Source organism: Bos grunniens, chromosome 26, assembly GCF_055505025.1.
Source record: "Bos grunniens cultivar Pamir isolate PY7600 chromosome 26, Bosgru_T2T1.0, whole genome shotgun sequence".
Classification (NCBI taxonomy): domain Eukaryota; kingdom Metazoa; phylum Chordata; class Mammalia; order Artiodactyla; family Bovidae; genus Bos; species Bos grunniens.
Genome location: NC_141190.1, coordinates 30294099 through 30301458, shown reverse-complemented (window position 1 = coordinate 30301458; position 7360 = coordinate 30294099). Strand labels below are relative to the sequence as shown.

The window sequence follows — 7360 nt, the reverse complement described above, 5'->3', positions numbered from 1 at the left end:
TCCAACACCACAGTTCAAAAGCATCAATTCTGCGCTCAGCTTTCTTTATAGTACAACTCTCACATCCATATGTGACTACTGGAAAAACACGGTGTGTTTAACATTAAATATGGTGTGTTTCTTGGCCCCACCAGACACTTTCTACCTTTTCCTCCTGTGTTCTCTGCCCAGAGCATGTGACTTTTTTAAAAAAATGTTTTTAAAATTGAGGTATAGTTCATTTACAATGATGTGTTAGTTTCAAGTATACAGCAAAGTAATTCAGTTATATGTACACATATATATACACATATGTATATGTATATATATTCTTTTCAGATTCTTTTCCATTATAGGTCATTACAGGATATTGAGTATAGTTCCTTGTGCTATACAGTAGGTCCTTGTTGTTTACTTATTTTATATATAGCAGTGTGTACATGTCAGTCCCAAACTCCCTAACTATCCCTTCCCTCCACCCTTCCCTGCTGGTAACAATAAGTTTGTTTTCTAAGTCTGTGAGTCTGAGTTTGTTTTGTAAAGAAGTTCATTTATATCATTCTTTTTAGATTCCATGTATAAGTGATACATGATATCCGCCTTTCTCTGTCTGATTTACTTCACTTAACATGATAATCTCTAGGTTTATCCTTGTTGCTGCAAATGGCATTATTTCATTCTTTTTATGGCTCAGCAGGTCAGGAAGAAACAGAACTGGACATGGAACAACAGACTGGTTCCAAATAGGAAAAGGAGTACGTCAAGGCTGTATATTGTCACCCTGCTTATTTAACTTCTATGCAGAGTACATCATGAGAAACGCTAGGCTGGAAGAAGCACAAGCTGGAATCAAGATTGCCGGGAGAAATATCAATAACCTCAGATATGCAGATGACACCACCCTTATGGCAGAAAGTGAAGAGGAACTCAAAAGCCTCTTGATGAAAATGAAAGAGGAGAGTGAAAAAGTTGGCTTAGAGCTCAACATTCAGAAAACTAAGATCATGGCATCTGGTCCCATCACTTCATGGGAAATAGATGGGGAAACAGTGGAAACAGTGTCAGACTTTATTTTGGGGGGCTCCAAAATCACTGCAGATGGTGATTGCAGCCATGAAATTAAAAGACGCTTACTCCTTAGAAGGAAAGTTATGAACAACCTAGATAGCATATTCAAAAGCAGAGACATTACTTTGCCAACAAAGGTCTGTCTAGTCAAGGCTATGGTTTTTCCAGTGGTCATGTATGGATGTGAGAGTTGAACTGTGAAGAAGGCTGAGCGCCGAAGAATTGATGCTTTTGAATTGTGGTGTTGGAGAAGGCTCTTGAGAGTCCCATGGACTGCAAGGAGATCCAACCAGTCCATCCTAAAGGAGATCAGCCCTGGGATTTCTTTGGAAGGAATGATGCTAAAGCTGAAACCCCAGTACTTTGGCCACCTCATGCGAAGAGTTGACTCATTGGAAAAGACTCTGATGCTGGCAGGGATTGGGGGCAGGAGGAGAAGGGGACGACAGAGAATGAGATGGCTGGATGGCATCACTGACTCGATGGACGTGAGTCTGAGTGAACGCTGGGAGTTGGTGACGGACAGGGAGGCCTGCTGCTGCTGCTAAATCTCCTCAGTCGTGTCCAACTCTGTGCGACCCCATAGACGGCAGCCCACCAGGCTCCCCCATCCCTGGGATTCTCCAGGCAAGAACACTGGAGTGGGTTGCCATTTCCTTCTCCAATGCATGAAAGTGAGAAGTGAAAGTGAAGTCGCTCAGTAGTTTCCGACTCTTAGCAACCCCACGGACTGCAGCCTACCAGGCTCCTCCATCCATGGGATTTTCCAGGCAAGAGTACTGGAGTGGGGTGCCATCTCGGCATGCTGCAATTCATGGGGTCGCAAAGAGTCGGACACGACTGAGCGACTGAACTGAACTGAATATTCCATGAATAAATATACCTCATCTTCTTTAGCCGTTCATCTGTCAATGAACACTTAGGTTGCTTCCATGTCTTGGGTATTGCAAATAGTGTTTCAGTGAACATCTGGGTGTGTGAGTCTTTTCAAATTACAGTTTTCTCCAGATGTATGCCCAGGAGTGGGATTGCAGGATCAGATGGTAACTATATTTTAATTTCTTTAAGGAACCTCCATATTGTTCTGCATAGTGGCAGCACCAATTTACATTCCCACTAAGAGTGCAGGAGGGTTCCTTTTTCTCCACACCCTCCCCAGCATTTATTTGCAGACTTTTTCATGATCTCCATACTGACTTGTGTGAGGTGATAGCTAATTGCAGTTTGGATTTGCATTTCTCTCTGATAATCAGCAATATTGAGCATCTTTTCTTGTGTCTGCTGGCCATCTGTATGTCTTCTTTGGAGAAATATCTATTTAAGTCTTCCGACTGAGATTTTATTAATAGACCTTCCAATAAATACATCCTTTGTCTCTTGACAAGATCCTGGCTCTTCATTCTGTCATTTGGTCCGGTGCTTCTCACATGGGAATCACTCACAGATCTTGTTAAAAGGCAGATTCTTATTCAGAGAACTGGGGTGGACCTTGAAATTCTGCATCTCTAACAAGTCCTTGAGTAAATGGATCTTCCAGAGGCCACACTTTCAGTAGCAGAAATCTAGTAATTGGTTATTGTTGTCATTTGACAGGTATTTTAAGCTGAATAAAAGAATGATTAGATGAACAAGTTGGGTGCAATGCTGCATCTGTTGACACTGGTGGAGGAAGCCATGCCCTCGTCACACCTATCTTCTAATCACTTACCCCTGAGGTCCCTGTGTGGTTACAGCAGACCCACCTGGTCACATCTGGAAGCTCACAGCTGGCTGGACATCCTTATCTTTGTCCTCCTTGCCAGAGCCATCCTGTTGATTCTCATCATCTCTGGTTAATACTGTTTATAAAAAATAGCAACTGCCACAACCAACCTCCAAGAAATTGAATTCACACACATGAATACTTTTTTCTTCACAGATAAAAGTAAAAACACATACTTTCTACATCAGCACTGATCCCCTCAAGGGACAATTCTTGCTGAGTGAGAGATGCTGAAGAAGTTAATGGTTTGCCGAACAGTAATTCTTGTTTGCTCAGATCATGTACAGTCTTGAACAAACAGGTTCTATGCACAAAGGTAAGGTCATGCTCTAAGAGATTATTCAAAACAAGGCACAGCTCAAGGCAAAGTACACCTAACTGTCCATACACAAATCAAGCTGTCAGGAGATCTGAGGTCCTTTTTATATGTAGCTTAACAACAGACACTTTTTGAGCACCTACTAAGTGCCAGACACTTTGCTGGCCATGATTATGTACACAGTAAAATCTCACTACGTTCAAACTTGAATAAATTGGATACTGTAATAATTTGGGCAGATGCTAACCTGCATTTGATTATTTTACTAACTATGTGAAAGGATTTACTTTGTCAATAATAGGTCAATAAGTTTGCAAAAATGCTACTGAAGAGAATAAATGATTTCCAAGACTTTTTAATCAAGTCTTGTTTGTTTTTTTTTGATGTTGAACTGTTTATTTTTTTGGGATTTTAACCTCTCATCTACCATATCATTAGCAAATATTTTCTCTCATTCAGTAGGTTGTCTTTTTGTTTTGTCAATGATTTCCTTTGCTGTGCAAAAGCTTTTAAGTCTGATTAGGCCACATTTGTTTATTTTTACTTTTATTTCCTTTGCTTTAGAAGACAAATCCGAAAAAGTATTGCTACGATTTGTGTCAAAGAGCGTTCAGCCTATGTTTTCTTCTAGGAGCTCCATGGTTTTCGGACTTACATTTAGGTCTTTAATCCACTTTGAGTTTATTTTTGGGTATGGTGTGAGAAATTGTTCTCACTTCATTCTTTTACAAATAGCTATACACTTTTCCCAGCACCACTTATTGAACTTCTCAAGTGTTTTAGAAAACCACATTTAGGTATTGACCATGGAGTCACTAGTTGATTAATTATGTTGATTGTTGTGCCAATTAAAAACATTCTTATAAATGCCATGTGATATTCTAGATTATATCTTGGGATAGAAAAACTGTGAAATCTGAATAAAGTGTCTAGTTTAATAGTAATAGATCAGTTCAGTTCAGTTCAGTTGCTCGGTCGTGTCCGGCTCTTTGCAACCCCATGAACCGCAGCATCCCAGGCCTCCCTGTCCATCACCAACTCCCAAAGTCCACCCAAACCCATGTCCATTGAGTCAGTGATGCCATCCAACCATCTCATACTCTGTCGTCCCCTGTCGTCCCCTTCTCCTCCTGCCCTCAATCTTTCCCAGCATCAGGGTCTTTTCTAGTGAGTCAGCTCTTCTCATCAAGTGGCCAAAGTATTGGAGTTTCAGCTTCAACATCAGTCCTTCCAATAAACACCCAGGACTGAACTCCTTTAGGATGGACTGGTTGGATCTCCTTGCAGTCCAAGGGACTCTCAAGAGTCTTCTCCAATGCTACAGTTCAAAAGCGTCAATTCGTCTGTGCTCAGCTTTCTTTGTAGTCCAACTCTCACATCCAATATGCTAACAGTAATAGTAAATAGTAATGTGCCAATGTTGGCACACATACAACATTAAAATGTTAACACAGAAAAATCTGGGTGAAGTGTGCTTTAGAATTCTCTAGACTATCTTTGTAACTTTTCTATAAATATAAAATTATTACAGGATTTTCAAGTTCATTTAAAGAAATATTGTACATTCGTGAAGTCTGATTCCCCAAGAATTCCTAGTAGCAACAAGAGAAACTGTTTATTGAACCCATATAACAGTTGGCATATTGCAAAGTGCCCCTCCTATGTTTTCACAAAATGCTGCGAAGTAGGTATGGTCGGTTATCTTAATTTTCTAGAAACTTGTCCAAAGACACACAAAGTGTGTGTGTCAAAAATGGATGGAGTCAGACCCGACGGTCACCTGCTTGCTTCTTGGTACCTGCTCCGCCTGGCACTGAGGGGAGTGCGGGCCGGGGCGGCCCCCAAGAATGGCAGGCGCGAGGGGAGCAGGTCTGCGAGCAGAAGTGTTGCAGCGGCACACGTGCAGCAACAGTCGGGAGGAGCAGGAGACAGCAAGGATAGGCCCAGGAGCAATGGCGTCCAAAGAGGAACAAGCAGTAAAACATCGAAACATGGAAGATGCCAACCAGAAGAATGAAAAAGAAAGATGGAAAGGATCAAGATGCTAATAAAAGAGAACCTATGGCCCTCCTTTCGGGTGCTAGTGAATATCATGTACCTAGAGGAAATCCTAGGCGGTTCTGTGTTAGGCAGCCCATCCTGCATTATAGATGGGACGTGTCTCAGAGACTTGGCGAGCCACAGGCAAGGATGAGAGAAGAGAATATGGAAAGGATTGGGGAGGAGGTGAGGCAGCTGATGGAAAAGCTGAGGGAAAAGCAGTTGAGTCATAGTCTGTGGGCAGTTAGCACTGACCCCGCTTACCATGAGCATCATGATGACTTTTGCCTTGAATCCTGATGTTTTCCCTGAAGTTAGGAGACTCTTACTTCCTAAACTTAGATGTTCTTGACTTACCTTTGTTGTAAAGGTTTTGGTGTTAAGCTTGTTTCTTGCCCATTTCCTATTACCAGCTTCTAATTGAATGTTGTGTTTTTGACCCAATCTGTAAGTTTCTATCAGCAGGAAGGTTTTAACTGTTGCATGGAGAAATGTTCATTATATATTGTGAAGTTAATAAAACAGTTTAAAAAAGCAAAAAAAAAAAAAAATGGATGGAGTCAGCATGTAACAAGTTCTGTCTTCTGTCTAATCCTGAAGCCTAGGCTCTCAGCAGCTCCACCACTCCACCTTTTTGCCTGTCTTAGTTTGAATTTCTCTGTGTAAAGGAAAGCTATCACTTATTCACATGGACACTTATCTTTCATTTGAGTTGGTGAAACGAACCCAATTACTTGCACTGCACTTTTAAGCAAACCAGAGTATCATTTTGAAAGTAACCAAATTTAACACACAGTAAAGTTGTCCACCTTTCTGCTTTGTTAAACTGGGCTCTGATTTTCCCAGAGGAGGGACTGGGAGAAGAGGCTGAGTGAGGCATCTATCTCAAGGAGCTTGGGATGCTCACAGATCCAAGCAATAGGCCCTTTCTCCTTGGTTCCTCTCTTCTTTGCCCATCATGTGCTCACCTTGAGATGCTGGGCCGGATGCCCAGAGTTCTTCTCACACTTTTCAGTCAGGCTTTGAACATAGATGGTTTACTCAGAAATGGAAAAAGTTAGCCAGCTACAGTATGACACATGGTCCTGGGTCAAGAATGCCAGCTCTGTATGCAGAGGGAAGAACTGGCTTGCTTAACACAGCTATTGGAGAAGCCATAGAATTGTCTTTATCCCCAGGTATCACTCCCACTGCTCCAGCAAGATGCCTGTGATCAATTAATTCATGTTAAATGCAGCACGCTGTCATGGCACACATTCTTCTCACAGCATCTCACTATTTTGCTCAGGTACATCCCTTGACACATTTCATGGGTCTGTGCACCCCGCTGGAGTTTGGCCCAATTTCATCCATCACTCATTCATTTATGAAGAAACGAAAATTATTACACAGCAGAGTTCCCACCCTTTCCCCTATCTTGACAGCCACAGAGGATTGTGTAATTGTGAATCATTGAGAAGGATGCTGTCATTGCCAGATGAATGGTTCTTTGGTCTTTCTAGATACAGAATCAGAAAGAAAGGGGAAGAGTAGGAAGAGGCATATTAACCAGCAAGAAAAGGTTTTTGAAGAAGACTGCAGAGTGGGGCAGTTTTAGTGAACGAAACACAGTAACAGTCTTTAAGCCCCTTAAGAAAGAACTGGGGCTTAAAGAAATACCATCTACACTATTTTTCCATTCTTGGTGTTTAGAAAAATACAAATTAAGGACCAGTCTTAAATGGATTAAAGTCTTGGGTATAAGCTGAAACCATAAAACTCTTAGAAGAAAACATAGGTGGTAAGCTACTTGACATTGATTTTGGCAAATTTTTTTTTTGACACCAAAAGAAAAAGCAAAAATAAACAAGTGGAGCTACTTTAAATTAAAAAAGCTTCTGCACAATAAAGGAAACCATCAACAAAATGAAAAGACAACTTATGAAATGGGAGAAAAACATTTGCAAAGAATATATCTGATAAGGGGTTAGTATACAGAATATATAAAGTACTTATATACCTCACTAGCAAAAAAAAAAACAAACCTAACTTAAAAATGGGCTGAGGAGCTAGATATTTTTCTGAAGATGCACAAATGTCCAACAAGTACATGAAAAGTTGCTCAACATCACAAATCATCACGGAAATGCAAATCAAAACCACAAGGAGCTATCGCTTCACATCTGTCAGAATGGCTGTCCTCAAAGGGAAGG

General features: G+C 41.1%; 1 pseudogene across 1 annotated transcript; it reads left to right on the top strand.

Moving 5' to 3' along the window:
- The first annotated feature begins 4896 nt into the window (after window positions 1-4896).
- On the top strand, window positions 4897-5719 carry LOC147344306 (protein BEX2-like; annotated as a pseudogene). Its single transcript, XR_015155572.1, has one exon. The product of XR_015155572.1 is annotated as a protein BEX2-like (transcript).
- The last annotated feature ends 1641 nt before the right edge of the window (window positions 5720-7360 follow it).